This window comes from Elaeis guineensis, chromosome 2 (genome assembly GCF_000442705.2).
Source record: "Elaeis guineensis isolate ETL-2024a chromosome 2, EG11, whole genome shotgun sequence".
Lineage (NCBI taxonomy): Eukaryota > Viridiplantae > Streptophyta > Magnoliopsida > Arecales > Arecaceae > Elaeis > Elaeis guineensis.
In genome coordinates, this window is record NC_025994.2 from 119489569 (window position 1) to 119509462 (window position 19894).

Consider the following 19894-nt stretch of genomic DNA (forward strand, 5'->3'; position numbering starts at 1 on the left):
AAGTGAACTTATTACTATGAGCCAGTTTGTAATACTTTTAGATGGCACTTAACGGTAATTTTATATGGTGCTGAGCAAGTGATGATATACCCATTGCAACTTCAAGTTTCTTTAATGATGAGTGCTTCCTTGATCAAATCGTTGACAAATATAACTACCGAAATATCATGAGTAGACCCACTATCCTTATTTCGGTGACAAGACTAGCTCAATCCAAATGGCCAGGTGTCCGTATCCTCTGTGGTTCATGAAGTGAAGAGGTCTATAAAATTGGAACCTTCTCACTTCGACTCCTCACACAACATTGAGGATTTGTTGGCATTGGATCTTCGGTAGACATATTTTCTAAAGCTTTTAGCTTAGTTGACATGGAGAAGATGATGGTTTTCAATCCTGAAAGTGTAATAGAGGAGTTCGAGATGCTGATGAAGGATGCCGGTTGGGTCCCGAAAAAGACCCTACGAAAGATTCTTGAACAAAATGGTGAGGCAGAGTACTTGCAGAAATTCGGTCTTGGAGGAAGAACTGACCCCAAGAGTTTTAAGGCTTGCATTCCTCTTATAACCCATGAAGATCTGGAGCCTTACATTCAGAAGATCATCGATGGAGATACATCATGGGAAAATTATCTATAGGTCTCTACATGGATCAGAAATTATTTTTAAATTCCTGAACTTTTCAAGTTCAATAAAAAGTCTCTGAAATGCCAAGGAGTTATTTCTGTGTAATCAAGGTACATATCTGTATAACCTAAATATGAACGTGCATAACCAGGTATTGAAATCAGGTAACCTACGTAACCTGAACATAAACCTGTGTAACTTAAATATAAATCCATGTAATCTGAACATGGATCTATTTAACCAATCTGTGTGAACGGTAGGGACTTAAAAATAACTTCTTAGCATTTCAGGAACTTTTTATTCAATTTGAAAAGTCCAGGGACTTAAAAATAATCGGATCCATCCAGGGACCTATGGATAATTTTCACCGGGAAGCCTTTAACAGCATTTTCATTCAGGTATTAATTACGTAGAGTGCCTTGTTTTCTTTGGTATATTGACTACCAAATATCAATTGCCAGCTAACTGGGAAGAATATTGTCTTTTGCTACAGTTCTGGTGCCACAAAAGGGAAGCGCAAATTTTTGCCTTTTAATGAAGGAGGAATATTTCAGACATATAAGACTGCATTTTCTTTTAGAAACCGGTACGAAGTGTTTCGCAGTATGGTAGCCTTCAATGAAATCCTTAGTGGTACCTTTTCTCAAAATTTCATAACCTTTCATACTGACTTGAATAGACCGCTTCTTTGTTTACTGGCCTTTTAGGTCCTCTCGTCCTATTTTATCCTTCTGGTAATGGACCGCGGGTCTGTCAAAATTGAGCGTCGAGTTTAATTAGTTTAGACGTCCTTGGCTAAATACCATAGTTCTGTAATTTGTATCCATTTGACAAACTAGAAAGTATATAACCATGTTTTGTTCGATTGATGTGAGAGAGCCTTAATTTGTTTGCATGCTTATCGGATATATATTCATTTATTCAAACATGGATATTAAATCCACCAACAATTTCTTCTTGCAGAGAATCCCCAACTGGGAACGGAAAAGCTTTACAATTCATCTAACAGTAGCATGCAAGATGAAAACAAGTGGGGGCCTCACCGCTGCACATGAACAATTCAAACGCACAATGAAGGATATCCAATCTCAGTGTTGCAGTCCTGATGAAGTTACATTTGGTCCAGATTTCGACCAGTCTCTTTATTGTCACCTTCTGTGTGGGCTAATTTACGCAGATGAAGTGCAGCACGTATTTGCACAATTTGCCTACAGCTTAGTTATTGCATTTCGAACGTTTGAGCTGGTTTGGGAAGATCTTTGTAATGATATCAGGCATGGGGTTCTCTCCAGCAGAAGTACTGTCCCATCCGTGCGCGCAGCTGTTTCTAAACTTTTATTTCCAAATCCCACACTGGCAGATTCCACATATAAAAAATGTAAGGGTTTAAGTGACTGGTACGGTGTGATCCCAGAACTTTTTCCAAATGCCAAATACGTCTGTCTATGGCATTATGACGGGAGCAATGGAACCATACTTGAAAAAATTAAGATATTATGCAGGAAGCTTGCCACTGATAAGTGCGGATTATGGGGCTTCTGAGGGAAACATTGGTGTAAATGTAAACTCTAGACTGCCTCCTGAGTTGGCAACGTTTGCAGTGCTTCCGAGCATTTCGTTCTTCGAATTTATTCCTCTGGTAAAGCCTGAGTTGCAGGAGTTGGAGAATAGTGCCACCATTGACTACATAGAATCAGAGTGTAACACCCCGGCCCAGAATCAGCCACAGCCCACATAAAAAAAAAAAAAAAAAAAAAGAGAAAACAGAGGAATCGGGAGGAAGAAGACTCCCGTTGAGAGTCTTCTTCCCACCGTGAAAAGGAGTGGGGAATCCGAGTAAAAACCAGATTCCTCCTCTATAAAACCCCCTTTCCCCTCCCTTTAGGTCTTTAACATGGGATTTTGAGAGATTATTAAGAGTTTAGAGGGATTTTTCCAAGATTTTTCTGCAAGTTCTTTGAACAGGAAGAAAAGGGGTTCGCCGGAGCTCTTCTCAACCGTCGGAGCAAAGTAAGCCCCTCCCCTTCTTCCTCTCCCTCTTCCCTTTCTCCTCTGGCCCAAAGCCTCGCCGCCGGCCACCGTCTTCGCCGGAAAATCCATGAACAAGAAATCTCCTTTTTTCCGATCTCTTTTTGATTCTCGCCGGCCGAACCTTGCCACCGGCCGTTCATTGCCCATCGCCGTCGTTGCCGGATCTCCGGTCAAGCTGCCGGAGCCCGAGCCACCGAGGGGGGGACCTCACGGTCTTCTCCTGTTTCAGCCAAGGGTGGCCGCGGGAAGAAAAGAAGAAAGGAAGAAGAAGAAGAAAAGAAAAAGAAAAGAAAAAGGAAAAAGAAAAGAAAAAAAAGGAAAAAGAGAAAGAGAAAAATAAAAATAAAAATAAAATAAGAAGAAGAAGAAGAGAAAAAAATCTTTCCTCTCTCCTCTCTCTACTTTCTCTCTCTAGATTCTCTTTCTATTTTCTCTCTCTAGATCTTTCTCTCTTTTTGTGGATTTTATCTCTCTAAAGTCTTTCTCTCTCTCTGATTTCATCACGGACCCTAGGATAAAATTGAGATGAAAATAAGATGATTTGAGATTGCTCCGAAATTCGTGCGATAGATCTGATCCCAGCCGATCCTATTTGAAATTGTAACACTTGATTCATATTGAGTCACCCTGATAGGACCTCTGATGATCCCGACCATGATTGCCTCATCGGAAGGATACGAAGGTTTCTCTCTCCACTTTATCTTTCTACTTTCTCTCTCTAGAATTTTCTCTCTCTTCATGGATTTTCTCTCTCTAGAAGTCTTATGGATCAGTGGAGGATCCTGATACATAGACAAATCCTAATTTTGATTAATTCTAAGAGAGGTCCTCGATCTGTGTTATTAGGATCGATTATCGATAATTTTCTCCATATATGTGATTTTTATATTGATCAGGGTTATGAAGAGATGATTGTCTGCATATGATATCGAGTGGAATATCTTGTTAGAGAAATTCATAAATCAAAGAAGAACATTGATTTCTGTGTTTGGATTAGTCACCGGTAAAGGTAAGAATCTCTATACATGATCACTATTATATATATGCTATTTTACTGTTGGTCTTGCATTATTGTTTTTGCGTTGTCGGATTTGAGATCGATGAATTTATTATATCTGAGATACTGTTATTTGATTTTGAGCATGAGTATGTTATGTTAATATATACGTATCAGAGATTGATGGCATGATTATATGGATATGACATATCTGAATTGATCATAATGCAAGACAGAATTGATTGATGAAATCAATACATAATGATTAAATAAAAAGAAAGAGATATATGGTATGGACTAGCCTTGTCATGTGGAACAGCCGGCCAGGAGCTTATGCCTGGGACAGCCCGCCAGGAGCTTATACCTGGGACAGCCCCCACTGGCTTACAGGTGGATCAGCCGGTCAGGAGCTCATGCCTGGGACAGCCCGCCAGGAGCTTATGCCTGGGACAGCCTCTCACGGGCTTTGGTACGTGGGACAGCCGGCCAGGAGCTCATCCTGGGATAGTCTTGAAAGACTTTTTAAATGGATTCGATCCGGATGATGACTGAGGTATAGACTGGATAGTCCAGAGCCAGAAAGAAACTGTTAAGAATCATGTGATTATGAAAGGAGAATGAAAGATAAGACATGAAATAATTGTTGAATAAAAGTGTTTCACCTGTTAACATATGATGATGCATCTATTTTGACAAGACAGAAAATTTATGAATGTTTGCATTATTCTGGATATTGAACATGAGATTTTATATTTTATTGCTTATCCTTATTTTCAGACTATATTACTATATCAGTGTGATATGGGAATTCTTACTGGGCTGTAAAGCTCACACTCCTTTATCTTTCTTTTCTTCTCAGAGTTACAAGATGTCCATGGTTGGCTATGGTATGGATTTGTGAGTGAGCGGATACATAGATAGAGTACCGTTGATACTTGATCAGAGGATTGAAGGAATGTTAATTGTAATTATGCAAGTTTTATGAATTATTGTTGAAATTAAATATTATGGTTGATAAGATTGTAATGATTTAATTTGGCCTTGCATATTCTTTAGGGCTTGCTCTAAGGAGTGTGCGGCCATCACGTATCCGACCCGGGTGTTGGATTCGGGGCGTGACACAGAGCCAGTTGGTCTTACAGAAGTTGAGCTTGGCAAAGAGTATGAAGTTGTTATCACCAGTTTTACAGGTATTGCTCTATTTCTTTCTGTCCTGTCATCGTATTTTTACTGTTCATGCCTTCAGGCCATGTTTGGTGAAACGCTGGGAAAGCTTTAATTGGAAGTAGAAGCTCTAATGGACGTTTTCATAAGGTGTCTTCTGTATGATTGTTGGATGTCTTTCATGTACTATGATACCGCAAATTTCCTATTTTTGCTGCTATATTTTAATTTGATCACCTGAAACTTGTGATGTTAATACAACTCGCCCATATGAAATCAGTGAAATATCATCCACGTCAGGTGCTTTCTCTTTGATGTCGCTGAAATTTCAAGGGTTCATTAATTGAGCTTCTGCAACCCATGGTAACCTCTCTCTCTCTCTCTCTCACTCCGTCCAATCTCCTCCATTTGTACATTCTCCAGGTTAATAATATTATATGGTGGACTACTTAGAGAAGAAAAAATAAAAATAAACTTGAGAGTAAGGCAGGTGATCAATTATTGACCACGGTATGTTAAAAAATTTGGAGGGAAAAAAAACAATCAGATATTTCTAAGAAGGAAAGGGTCTGTTTTCTTTGTTTTGCAAAATATTCTTCAGATTTTTCGTGGCTGAAAACACCTCTGTTCTGTGAAGAATCAAGACAAACACAGGAGACTCAGAATGAAGCTGGATACTTTAGCTACTACTGCAATAAATTGCTGATATTTTTTTTTTCTTTTTTCCTTCTATATCTAATGTAGTTTCTTTATTTTTCTTGGAAATATAACTTTGATTTTTATCAGTAATAAAAAAGAGTAGCATCCTACTACCTCTGCTTTCAGTCAAAAAAATAATAATATTACAGTGGCACTTGCCTCCTTTATCACCATTAAAAAAAAAAAAAATCAGTGAAGTTATTTTGGTGGTATCTAATTGCCGACAATAGTGTTTGTGGTTTGCATCCGATGACAGGTCTATATCACTATAGGCTGGGGGACATCGTAAAGGTAGCAGGATCCCATAACTCCACGCCTGAGCTGAGGTATGTATGCCGGAGAAGCGTAGTCCTATCCGTCAACATCGACAAGAACACGGAGAAAGACGTGATGGTGGCTGCCGAGGAGGCAAACAAGCTCTTAGCAGCCGAGGAACTAGAGCTTGTGGATTTTACGAGCCATGTCGATCGTTCAACAGACCCTGGCCACTATGCGATCTTCTTGGAGCTGAGCTCGGATGCCAGCGACGAGGTTCTAAGCAGCTGTTGCAACTGCTTAGACCTAGCTTTTGTGGATGCAGGCTATGTCAGCTCAAGGAAGGCGGGTGGCATTGGACCGCTTGAGCTCCGTGTTGTCCGGAAAGGAACCTTCCAGAAGATTCTAGAACATTCTTAAAGCCTTGGGACTTCAATAAGCCAATTCAAGACACCGTGCTTTGTGAGCCCATCCAACGTCAAGCTCCTGCAGATCCTGTGCGACAACAACATCAAAAGCTATTTCAGTACTGTCTATGCTAGCTGCTAAAAGCGGTGTATCACACCCGTTGTCTAATGCCCTCTTAGCTTCCCTGAAACTTCCCTGTCCTTGCTGAATTTTCAGGGTTAATTATGTAATAAATGAGAGGAACAAATAATGTTAGACCAGGGCCTTGGTGCATTGTTTAGCTTTGATGTAATTTATGCTATCTTTTAATGGAATTATATTCAGACTTTGTATTATCCTTCATTCTCCATGCTATTTTTTAAATCAGGGATCAATTTGATTCCAATCATTATCCTAACTAATTTAGGATTGTTAGGTTGGATTGAGCTCTGATATTTTTATCGTGACTTGTCTTGCTATGTGGAGGTCTACCATATACCGATCATTGTTCTCTAATTGCTGGCCAGATGAGCCTATGCCGGTAATCAGATTGCTAGCCACAATGGATTTGAGTGCCTGGTCATATGCCTTTCTGCCTATTTCTCTCTACAGTTTGCACCTTAATCACGGCTTGACTCGGTTGGGTGGACTTGCAGTTTTTTTATTATTTTCTTCTTCTTCATTAGTTTTTAAGTTGGTGAGCCCTGAGGCTTAAAATCTTGTACATTACACCACGAGTTCTACGAAAAAGAGTTGCATCAGCATGGCTGGGCTCGGAGAGACTCTTCCATATACCTTTGCATGGTAGGCTAGCATGTCTCCCCAGAGGTGGGACAACTATCTCAATTCACCTGTTACTTTCTTTGCGAGAATGAGAAATTCTCCAATCAGAGAATGCAGCAATCATCAGGGGACCTGGAACGGTTTCTAAGCTATAGAATTTCTTTTTCCCCTTCCCCGGGGGAGGAAAGGTGGAGAGAAGCGAGCGGCGGCATTTTTGGGCCTACGCGCGAAGCCACCATTGGATCACCCACCGCACAGATCTCAATGCACTCTGAACTCCATCATTTATCTGCCTATATAGATCTCAAAGCTAGAAGTGGATGATCCAATGGTAGATTCGTGGGAAGGCAAATATTCCTTTCCACTGTCGATGGTGCTGCACTGTTGATGGCTCAACGGCAGCCCCACCTTCGTATGTGTTGATGCCGCAAGGCTTCTCGTGCCATGGACTGACATTGGGTGCAATGCGGATGCGACCGTGTCAACATGTGAGTTGTGATCTGAGGTGGCATTTATCAGTCGTCCGATTGAGCACTCGCTCCTGGCCTTTGGATATGAGGTGGCATTCGTTGGTCCAATTGAGCACTCACTCTCGGCCCTTTCGCTCCATCCTGACACTTTTGTTCGAAGTTGTATCCATGCATGTGTGCAAACGTGGCGGCGTTCATCAGTCCGATCAAGCTCGCTTCTGATCGCATAATAGCTGGTTGCCTTCTGGGGTACCAGATGTACACGTGAGGGGCAGATAAGGGTGACATGCACCAATTTGAGTTCGGAAATTTAACCCACGGCCTTGCCCGTGAACACCAACAGATAACTCGTCCTTTACATCGCTTTAGAACTGGATGACCGTAGACACAACAAAAGAAAAAAAAAAAAAAAAAAAGAACTGAATGACCGTGCTTGTTTGTTAAAAAATAAAAAACCAAAAAATTCGAAGAAAAGTTTTAAGATACAGGGCTTCGCCAGCCTCACAAATAAAAATAAAAATAAAGACATACTTTCTTTTTAAGGTGAGAATTTTCTTTAACATGCTCAATCAGCGTTAATCGCTTTCCATGGCCCATCGACTTAAATCGCCTGAGGATTCTGGGCCATGGCCCAAGTGGGATGTACGCAACCATGTTATGAAAACGAATTCTATTTTGTGGCTTTAATTAGCAAACAAAAGGTCTAGTAGACTACAAGGCAGATCAGAATTAGACTAAGACAGGTTCTCAGATTGCAGCCGACCCATTGGTGGGAAATAATTTATCCTATATTTTGGAAACAATTGATCTTTCTTGCGCATTACATGGAAGATTCTTGAATCAAAACTATAAGGCATACCTAATATACCTTCATCAAAGAAAATTAAAAAAGAAAACACATGATGCCTCGTTAATAGGGGTATATTATTGAACTAATATGTTCATTTATATCTGTTTGTAATACACAATGTATTTTTTTAATTTTTTGGTTTAATCATTTTGCAGAGTCTTTTATGAGAAAAAAAAACTTCAATTATAATGGCTAGTCTACTCTTCTTCTTCTTCAACCGAGTGATTTGAACATCTTTTTAAGTGCAATGTCAAGTCAAGCTGGTTTTAGTTTTCGGTTTGCCTGCGAAGGTGGTTCGCACCAGTCTGATTCCATGAAGTCCGGACCATATCAATCTGATCTAACTTGCAATCTGACAACTTTCCACCACCACATTCTCCAAGCAACAATAAGTTGGAGGTTTTGGTCTTATTTTTCTAGGATTGAGAAGCATTGAATCTTCCTATCCAAGAGATGAACCACTATATTTCGAGCCACACTACTCAACAATGTGTAACTGAAGGATCGGATCCATCCAAAGGGCATGTTTTGTACTATTTGATATGGTGAATATTTGCTTGTTTAGTCTTGGAGTAAACCAAAGTAATATAACCTTGAAGCTGCCCGAAGTAATGCACCTTGGATTATGATGAACTGAAAATAAATCAGGGAGATGATAGATGCCCGATTATGTTACAGCTACGGTCTCGGTGACAGTTATGTCTATTAAACTCTAATTGCATAATTAAAATAGTTATAAATGTAGAGAAATATGGATGGTCGTTACCATGCAGTTATTGCATGATGAAAACCATTGTTGGGTGGTTAACCCACACTCCATCCATCTCAGTGACGACCATCAATTTTTCCCTTTAAACAGAGGGAGTCGGAGAATCCTCAGATAAATCTTTTTCCACAGCATTCTTCATTGAAACTCTCTCTCTTCCATCATTTCCTATGATTCAATTGATTTGAGCATTAGAGGATTTCTGCCAAAAGATCTCCAATAAGTGGATTTGATTTTTAAGGCAACCCCACTTCGAAAAAGTCCGGACAGCTACGTCTCCAAGTGCGGTTGCTTCACCACACTTCTCTACTTTACCTCAAGAGGCATCCAACCTCGTCAGCACCTCATACCTGTACCAATCTCGAGTGACCTCAGATTCTAGCAGCAACACCATTCAATCACCTTCTTGGGTACAATGGTGACCCATTTGGGTTAGGGTTCAGTGGCCCTCAACCCAACCAGCTTTGCGTGGCTTGGAAGAGCCATTTGCCCATGCACTCTCGTGCTTAGACAATAGTTGATTTCAATCTCCCGCAGATATGCCGACATTTAAAAGCAACTGCTTTGATATAATGTCTCAGTAGTCATTGTGGTGGTTATGGTCCATTGTGTCACACGTGTACGTGCACCACCTGCAAACATAGACGCATCCTTTTTACACAGTGAAAACACGAGTTCAAATAAAGCTCCACTGGCGCCGAACCCACCCTTCGCGACGGGATTTAAATATAAAAGAAATCCATCATCAACTGGAAAATCCATAGATTGTAATGTACCGGTATATCCAGCTGAAATCAGAGAAAAAATATTTTTAATAATTTATGAATATATATATATATTTATTTATTTATTTATTTATTTGTCCCCCACAAACCGTAAGGTATATTCTGTCCCTTTTTATTTTTCTGAACCGATCTATTCACTCTTCTTTTCTTTGTTAATCCCTCAATCGGCCCAATCCATCTCACATGATGCCACGTTGGTTGACGATGGCCGCCATCCACTAACAGCAATACGTCAATGCTCTGATGAATCTAAAAAAAAAAAAAAAATCAAACAAATGGAGGCTTACGTTGTCAACGCTGAAACAAATCCCTTCTAACTCAGATAATGTAGAATGGCAAAGAAACGCTACAAAGTCCCTGTAATAACCTCCCATTAGTTCCTCTGGTGAGTGCTTAAACGATCAAGGCATAAGGAGCTCACCTTGATCACAATCGAGAATGACACACAACAAGATAAAATCCTAGAGGCAAACTTGATCCCATTGGTTGGACCATATTGAAATGACTAGTTACTGTCAAGCATCCGGTGCACCCCGTTGCTTTTCGATCTGCATTCATCTAGATTATTCCTTCCAATCTGATATCCCAATCTCCTGAATCCTCACTTAAATCCGACGGCAATCGATAAGCATTAATTTGATTATGAATGGCCTGTTGATCGGGATAAAAAATATACATCAGCATTAATTCGATTCTAAATCCCAACAGCATCACTTATTATTTTAATTGAATATTTTTTTGCTCTAAATTTTTATTCAACTCCTAGAAAACACCCCATTAACTGTTCTGCTGCCTCCCCTGTTAAATTGGAGGGCAAGGGACACTGATCAACATTAATTTGATTCTTCTTTCAATATTTTTTCTCTCTCATTGTTTAATATTTTTTATTCTATTTTCAACTGACCTTTCAGATACGGAACGACATTTATAAGGGAAGCCTTCATCACCACTTTTATCTCTTCTTTTTTTTTTTTTTTTTTCAATTTTTTAAACTGTTCCCCATCACCTCATTTTCTCTCTTTTTTTTTTTTTTTTCTTTTTTGTTTCTGAATGGCCTGTTAACCGCGGTAAAAAAACATACATCATCATTAATTCGATTTTGAATCCCAATAGCATCCCTTACCATCGGATTGAATATTCTTTCGCTTTGAATTTTTTATTCAGCTCCTAAAATACACTTAGTTGACTGTTCCACTACCTCCCTATTAAATCAAATGGTAAGGAACACTGATCAGCTTTAATTTGTTTCTTCTTTCAATATTTTTTTCCTCTCACTATTTGATATTTTTTATTTTATTTTCAGCTGAACCTTCAGACACCTAAGGGATATATGGCACCATCCCTCACCTCTAGGCCCAGCTGCCCCTGATCTGACTATAGTCATGGCATAGCATAACATGTGCATCGACACATGCATGCTCGACATGTGGCCCAACCTCAGCTCGGCACTTGGTGTTCCGAGAGTGCACCAAACTCTCCTTTAATGTATTAGATAGATTATTACGATAGCAACATGAGGAAGGTCATAATGGATTCCATCGTAACAACTATCCCATTAGCATAAAAAATTTACACTGTTTATTAAAAAAATTCTTATTTAATAAGTCTTTCTATCCATTATTTTTTTCCCCTTTCCATTTAGGTTGCCTCACAATATCATATTTCTGGTTTTTACAACCTGAAATACATTTTGTGTGCATTTTTTTCTTTTAAATTTTGAAAATGCAAAAATGTTTGGCACAGGCAATTATTTGAGGTTGTAATCATTTTGATGACAAATCTAGACGATTGCTTTAACATGTAATCATTAAGGAAATTGATAATAGTTTCGGGAAGGGATATATTGGCAAATAATATTTGCCTCGTTCAATCATTATAATTGTTGGTTGCGGTTTTAAGAAAGTGTTGTTATTGTGATAACATTAATGTTATTAAGGACTTTGAATAAACTAGTTCTAATCGGGTTTCAGTTGCAGTGTAACTATTTTAAAGCACTCATTTTTTGATGGAATACAGGAATAGTAGTTGATTCCACCAATCGTTTGCTTGCAAATATGCGCTGGAAGCCCAAAATAGTAAGCACTGGGCAAGACATGGTTCCTCCACATCCCCGCCTGTGCTCTTTCTCCAAGATGGTTAAAAGCGGTAATATTGAAATTTATGGGAAAAATTACTCAGCATCCTTCTTGAAACATAATAAAAACGAGGAGAGATGATAAGACGTCACCAAAGCGAGGGTTTTTATGCGGATACCAAAGAACCAAGAACAGAGTTCTGACATTTTTTAGACCTCGGGCCAAATGAAAAAATAAGACATTCTCTATTAAAAATTAGCATACTTTAAACATCAATTATCATTAAAAAATTAATCTATATGCAATAATTTCTTATAAATATGTTCGTTAAGCAATATGTAAAATCTATCATTAACTTATTTAATTATTTTTTATTATAATATTATAGAAAACTATTTTTGCATCCCATTGGAACATCAATGCAGGATCTGAGGCCTAAAGTGGTTGCCCAGTTCGACCCTCCCCGGGATCGGCTCTGACCAAGAATACTGCAACGCTTGCCTCAGCTAGTACCAGGGATGAGCACCAAATCAGATTTAGTACCATATATATACTTACTTAAAAGAGGCAAACTATTTTAAAGCATTAGACTTAAAATAATGTATGCACTATTTGGGCTTGCAAAAGTTCTCGAGCTCCAGACTAACAGAGGCAAGCCTTTGAGACTCTTTAAACCAATTCATAGCTTGGACTTAATGAGGCCAATGTCACAAGAAAAAACCCAAAAGGAAGGCTAGAGATGCTCATAGCCTCATACTAGACAAGATTGAGTTTGTATGTTGGTCTGACATCATATAAATGGTTCTTCTGATCAATTGATAGTTTGGGCCTAATGAATAATGAGGCCAAGGTCATGAGAAAAACCCAAAAGGAAGACTACATCTGCTCATATTAGACAACCATGAACTTGCATATCATATGCACCATGTCAAGCTTGAGCTTGTATGTCAATCTATCAACAAATATATCATGTCCAGTTCCGTATTCAACATACATACCACGACAAAATCTTCCCATGCTTTTTTTTCATGACCTGCTTCCTAATTTAGTGTCTTACTTGCGCTGGATACAAAATTTACAAGCTGCATTTTACAAAACAAAACCTTATTACTTTTCAGCATTTATAAATTATTCCTAACTCACAAAAGACGAGTTTGTGGATCAAGGCAATGCCTGCATGTTTGAACACATTAAAAATCCATCGAGACTCATGAGGAATGCCGACCATTTAGAAATCCAACATCCAATTACTTTGATTGGTACGCAATTGTCCATTCGCAGGAAAAAAAAAAAAACGAGAGTCGGGACCACGGAAGGCCTGAGGATACACGCATGAGCCTAAAGTCTTGCATCTTTTTTTGACTGGAGAGCAAGTCTTTTGCATCAATCACAATCAACTAATCATTGGAAATAATTTCCATGGAACGAAATGAAGGTCGGTGAATGGCTGACCAAAATGCTGGGCTATTATGCTGCCACGAGTCTTGAAATTTAGGCTGGATTCTTTACCAAAAAATTAAACTTTGGGCTAAATTTGCAACACAACTTTTTTTCAAATCCCGAGCCAGCGTCCGGTCCAAAGCTCATGGTCCCAACCCAACTGAGCTACTTTCAATGGAAGAGTAATTTTTTGTGCACCACCGACGGCATAAAAAATTTAACATAAAGTATATCATTTTTTTTGATTGGATCGTATAGTCATCATTTTTTGATGCATATTGAATACCTACATATTGATATTTTTGTTTAAAAATTTTTATCATGAAGGACATCTTCATCATATAAAATTTTTAAACGAAAACATCAACTTGCAGACATTAAATATGCATCGGAAAGCGATGGTTACGTGATTCAATCGAAGGAAGCAGTGTACTCAGCATCAGATTTTCTACATCGTAGATGATGTACAAAAAATTTCTCTTCAACAGAAAGGCTGGTTGAACTCAACTTCACCAAAAATACATTTCCTTGGCTTTGGCTTAGTTCGCCCAAGATTGTCGAGCCTGACCCACAATGCAAAATTCTTAGTGCACCGCCGGTGGTGTAGAAAATCCGATGTGAAGTGCACTGTCTCGTCCGATTGATCCACATAATCACCACTTTCTAATGCGTATTTAATATTTATAAGTTGGTTTTTTCGTTTAAAAATTTTATATGATAAAAATATCCTCGTTCTTTGAAAAAATTATGATATTCTATGTCTATATTATGATATCGTGCGTCCATAATATGCACAAGATGTCATAATATTTTCTAAAGAGTAGAGGCATTTTCGTCATTCAAAATTTTTCAATGAAAAAATTGACCTGCAGATATTAAATGCATGATGAAAAATGATTGGACAAAAATATCTCTCTAATATTATGATATCTTAAGCCATATTATGACATCCTGGGCTATATTATGCCACAGGATGTCATAATTTTTTCTCAAAAGATCGAGATATTTTTGTCATACAAAATTTTTAAATGAAAAAGCCGATCTGCAGGCATTAAATACGTGTTGGAAAGTGATGATTACGTGGATCAATTGGATGAGATAGTGCACTCTATGTTAGATTTTTTATACCGCCTACGATGCACAAAGAATTTCTTGACCCGCAATACTCATGATACAAGATCCAACAATAAATTAGGCCAAGATTGAATTGGGTTGTGGGCTCGGGCTGATAGGCTAGTCCGAAACCAAAACTACCTGATCCAACGGGTCTTGTGCCGGCCCCGGCCCATTTTCCACCTTTGAAAAAGTAGTACTGGTATAAACACTACTTGCTCAAAGAAAGTGTATTGGGTATTTAAATGCATGTGGCATTAGGTTTTGCCATCAAATCCACTTAAAGCACACCTTTTTTCGGTGAAGAAAGTGACATTATTAACTCTTGAATGACTTAAGAGCAACAAAATCTAATTAACAATTAAAAAATCTAATTAACAGAAAGGCTGGTTGACCTCGACTTCACCAAAAATATATTTCCTTGGCTTTGGCTTAGTTCGCCCAAGATTATCGAGCCTGACCCACAATGCAAAATTCTTAGTGCACCATCGGTGGTGTAGAAAATCCGATGTGAAGTGTACCGTCTCGTCCGACTGATCCATATAGTCACCACTTTCTAATACGTATTTAATATTTATAAGTTGACTTTTTCATTTAAAAATTTTATATGATAAAAATGCCCTCGCTCTTTGAAAAAATTATGATATTCTATATCTATATTATGATATCGTGTGTCCATAATATGCACAAGATGTCATAATATTTTCTAAAGAGCAGAGGTATTTTCGTCATTCAAAATTTTTCAATGAAAAAATCGACCTGTAGATATTAAATGCACGATAAAAATGATTGGACAAAAATGTCTCTCTAATATTATGATATCTTAAGCCATATTATGACACCTTGGGCTATATTATGCTACAGAATGTCATAATTTTTTCTCAAAAGATCGAGATATTTTTATCATATAAAATTTTTAAATGAAAAAGCCGATCTGCAGACATTAAATACGCTTTGGAAAGTAATAATTATGTGGATCAATTAGACGAGATGGTATACTCTATGTTAGATTTTTTTATACCGCCCACGATGCACAAAGAATTTCTTGACCCGCAATACTCATGGCACAAGATCCAACAATAAATTAGGCCAAGATGGAATTGGGTTATTGGCTCGGGCTGATAGGCTAGTCCGAAACCAAAACTACCTGATCCAATGGGTCTTGTGCCGGCCCCGGCCCATTTTCCACCTTTGAAAAAGTAGTACTGGTATAAACACTACTTGCTCAAAGAAAGTGTATTGGGTATTTAAATGCATGTGGCATTAGGTTTTGCCATCAAATCCACTTAAAGCACACCTTTTTTCGGTGAAGAAAGTGACATTATTAACTCTTGAATGACTTAAGAGCAACAATATCTAATTAACAAGATTTTTTTTTTTATTTTACTGTTACAAAGTAAGCTTATGCTTCCATAGATAACTTTCTTTGGGAAATAATAGAGTACACTAAAATTCCTGCAAAACATCTAGTTAGAGGTATAGGTGATACCCGCTTACTGTGAGCTTAGTATATTAGATATAAATAAAACATTCATATAAATCTGCGGATCCCCGCAGCATCCTGCAACTATTATTTTTCTTCATGATGTGATGGGATAACTAAGTGGATCTTGCTAACTTATACCCTCTAGTAGATCCTATATAGTGTTCAATAACCAATTGATTCTAGGAGCATAAGTAGATAGGGTAAGGGTCGATAATATATATCAAGCTGGATAAACAAGTGCTTATACTATATATATATACCATGTCAAGTTCTATATTCTTCTCCTTCTTTAGACCAATTCATAGCTAGATCTTAAAAGGTCAATGTCGAAATAAAAAAAAAAAAGAAAAAACATCCTTAAGGAAGGTTACAGGCTCTCGCATCAAGTCAAGCTCAAGCTTATATTTCTTCTTCTTCTTTTTCTCTCTCTTCTTCTTCTTCTTAGCCAAATCTTATCTCTTTTTTTTTTTTTTTTTCTTGAATTGATTCCTAACTTGGTGGTTCTTATTTCTGCTGGATATCAAATCTAGAAGTTGCATTTTGCAAACAAAACCTTATAACTTGTCAACATTTATAAAATTAGATATGCACAGTTATCATTTTGGATAAGACAAGTTTGCATGTCAGTGGATTAGGGCAACGCCTACATGTCTGAATACATTGCAAAACGATTGAGACTCGTGAGGAATGACGACGACTCAAGTTCAAACATCCAATTACAAGATCCATACACGATTTTGCCGGCTCAAGATTGGGGGGAAAGAGAGTTTGGACCAAGGAAGGCAAGTTATAATCAACTTTGGAAAATATTCCATTGAAGGGATGGCTTACCAAAATCCTGGGGTAATTGGCTGCCGACTGAGTATAGTAATTTATATATTTTTTTCCCAAAAAACGGTATGAATTATTCGGACGGCATCCACGGTCCATCTCTTAGGGGGATCATGGTGATCTCGGTGGCCCGGTCCACGTTCCGAGTCAAAGAAAGGCGACGAAAGTAGGGGCACTAGAGAGGCGGAAAAAGATGGTAGTCAAGATGAGAAGGCCTAAAGGACGGCAATCCAACTCAGTGGAGTGTGCGGTGTGTGTCCCTGTCACGTAGGAAGACATCATAAGTGATTGTCTTCGTTTAGAATTTCTCTAGGAATGCTGTGTTAAATGACTGCAGGTACCCTCTTTTTTTTTTCCTTTTTCTTTTTTTTTTTTTATGGTAAATCTAGTTGTATTAAACCATTCTAATAAAGATACAACTGTGTAAATTAATCAAAAAATTAAATATTTTAAAAAACTTAAGAAACTCCGATAAAATAATCCAAAAAATAATTCCTATATAATTAGCTACATATGTTGTCATTCAACCAGCTATACTATTAGTCCCTCTATGAAAATATGTAATATTGTAAGACTGAAGAGGAGCAATTATTCTCCAATGATCTCTTAATAAGAGATGGCCATTAGCATCGGTAGTAAAGTGATTGGAGAGTCAATAAACTAAAGTCAATGAGTCATCTTCAAATATAACATATGCCGTCTTTAAATGCCAACTTATTTATTTTCCAAGCTTGGACTATGTTAGGCCGAGCCATATGCCTACTCCACCGCAGGTCTTGCCCAAAGTGCAATAAATCTAAACCTCTTTTATCCAAAGCTCTGAGCTGAACTCGAATTAGCCCGAAATTCTTAGCCTGGTTGACTCAAAATGCTTGAGCCTAATCAGAAACACTCCTGCAAAAAAATCTAATAATGAATTTGGGTCAAGAATGGAGCAGTTTCATGGCTTGGGCTTCCGGCTAGAAATTAGACTTGATTTTCACATTTATTGGACTAAGTATGGCAAAAAATTTATTTCAATTATTTTTCGCCCTCCTACATGGTTGGCTTGTCCCAACATACTTTATGTAGGCTCGGGCCCAATTCCAACCCTATTTGCAACTAGACAAAAGAGAAATTTTTTCGTACACCGCCCGTGGTGTAGAAAATCCGATGTGAAGTGCACCATCTTATCCAATTGGACCATATGGCGATCGCTTTCCAACGTACATTTAATACCTGCAGTTCTATTTTATCATTTAAAATTTTGAATAACAAAAATATTCTTTTTCTTCTGAAAAAATTATGATATTCTGTGCCAATATCATGACATCCTATATTAAAATTATGACTTTCTGCACATGATGTCATAATTTTTTCATAAAATATTATAATTTTGATAGAGATATTTTGTCATTTAAAAATTTTATAATTTTTTCAATGATGAAAATATCTTTTTTTTCTTTATGACATCCTGTGCAGAAAATCATAATTTCAATGCAGAATATCATAATACTAGCATAGGATGTCATAATTTTTTTAAAAGAAAAGAAGTATTTTCGTCATTCAAAATTTTAAACGAAAAATTAGAACTGCAGTATTAAATACGTGCTGAAAAATAATCGTTACGTGGTCCAATCGGATGAGGTGGTGCACTCTATATTAGATTTTCTACACTGCGGGTGGTGAACAAAGAATTTTACCTACCAACCAGCGGTGGTGAGAGTGCCATCACAAGGGCTTTAATACTTCTTTAGCTGAACAATGCATATAACAGCTGTTATTTACGCATAGTGGCTAATATTTCATGAGATTTTGCTATGTTGGAGTCATTGACCAATAATAACAAGTTTATTATGCTTGTTCAATTATATGAAAATTTTTTCTTGCCGCATGGTGCAATGGAAGACTACTCAAATCCCAAGGGACCGATATATGACAAGAAGTATTGAATAATAATTTGCCGAACCAGCATGTGGCTCAACCCCACCCAGCACCACACCAAATTTCCATTAGAAAATCAAAAGGAATTGTGACTCACTGGTTCCTACGAAGCGTTTTCTTGAGACCAAGAGAGGAGTTGACGCACGATAGACTCAGAATCTTTTATAAATTAGATCAAAAAGATGGTCCAGTCTTGGGCCAATCTGGGCTCAGCAGTGAGACCGAAAGCCCGGTGCTCGCCTCATCCTGCACGTGAAGCTTGCGACGGTGACATCTGAATGCAAATGGCGTTAGCTTTTGCCATCAAATTAATCCACTTAAAACGCTTGTACCAAGAAAATAATCCACTGAAAATGCACTTTTCTTTTTCTTTTTTCTTTTTTTTTCGGGGGGTGGTTGGGGGGGGGGGGGGGGGTCGGGTCAAAGAAAGGTACATGACCACTGACACTTGTGGTCATGTCTTTGAAGTTGCCCATGTCTTCAAGGGGGCGAATTATAAGACTGTAGATTGGATAGCTTCATTTGTGGCCAACTTTAATTGCAGGATATTTTATATAGTAGGTGATTTTATGAAGATCTTCAATTAGTGATCTTAGTATGTTACACAGAAAGCTTGCACGTACGTCTGCAAGTCTCCCGACTGACCTGCAACAGTGATTTTTCCACGTGATGTCATGTTAAGTAACCCGTGAACTTTAAACGTTTAAGTAGATAGAAAAGAATTATAAATACAAATGAAACCTTTTTCTGTAAAAATTTTGAGTAGTCAATCAAAGAGTTGCATGCAAATTAAGTATTGGTTCTTTTGGTCAATTGATTCCATGTCGCATGCAATGTGTCTCTTCTTTGCTTTTTCCCCTAAATTACACGTAGTTTTGTCTGGGACCTGAGGTGACACCATTTGCTTTAGTAGCAGAAAGTCCAATCTAAAAGCCTTAATTTCATATCAGGGGAAGGTAGCTTTTCCCATTTTCCAAGTTGGCAGAAAAGATCTGGTCAAGCAACTTCTAATTTTTAATTAATTAGCATACTCTAGAAGGATTACAGATATTGCCGACTAATCTGTCATGCAGTATATTTCACTTTAAAACTCGTCCAACACCTGAGCTTTTCTAACTTTCTGGTAACATAGGACTTTAATTTCTGAATGTCTCAAGCATCATTTTTATCTTTTTGCATGCGCGAGGAGACTGGACTATGGTCTGGGAGAATGGCT

At 37.9% G+C, this 19894-nt stretch overlaps 1 pseudogene; it reads left to right on the forward strand.

Annotated features, from left to right (window-relative positions):
- Window positions 1-368: 368 nt before the first annotated feature.
- On the forward strand, window positions 369-6366 carry LOC105039931 (jasmonoyl--L-amino acid synthetase GH3.5-like; annotated as a pseudogene).
- The last annotated feature ends 13528 nt before the right edge of the window (window positions 6367-19894 follow it).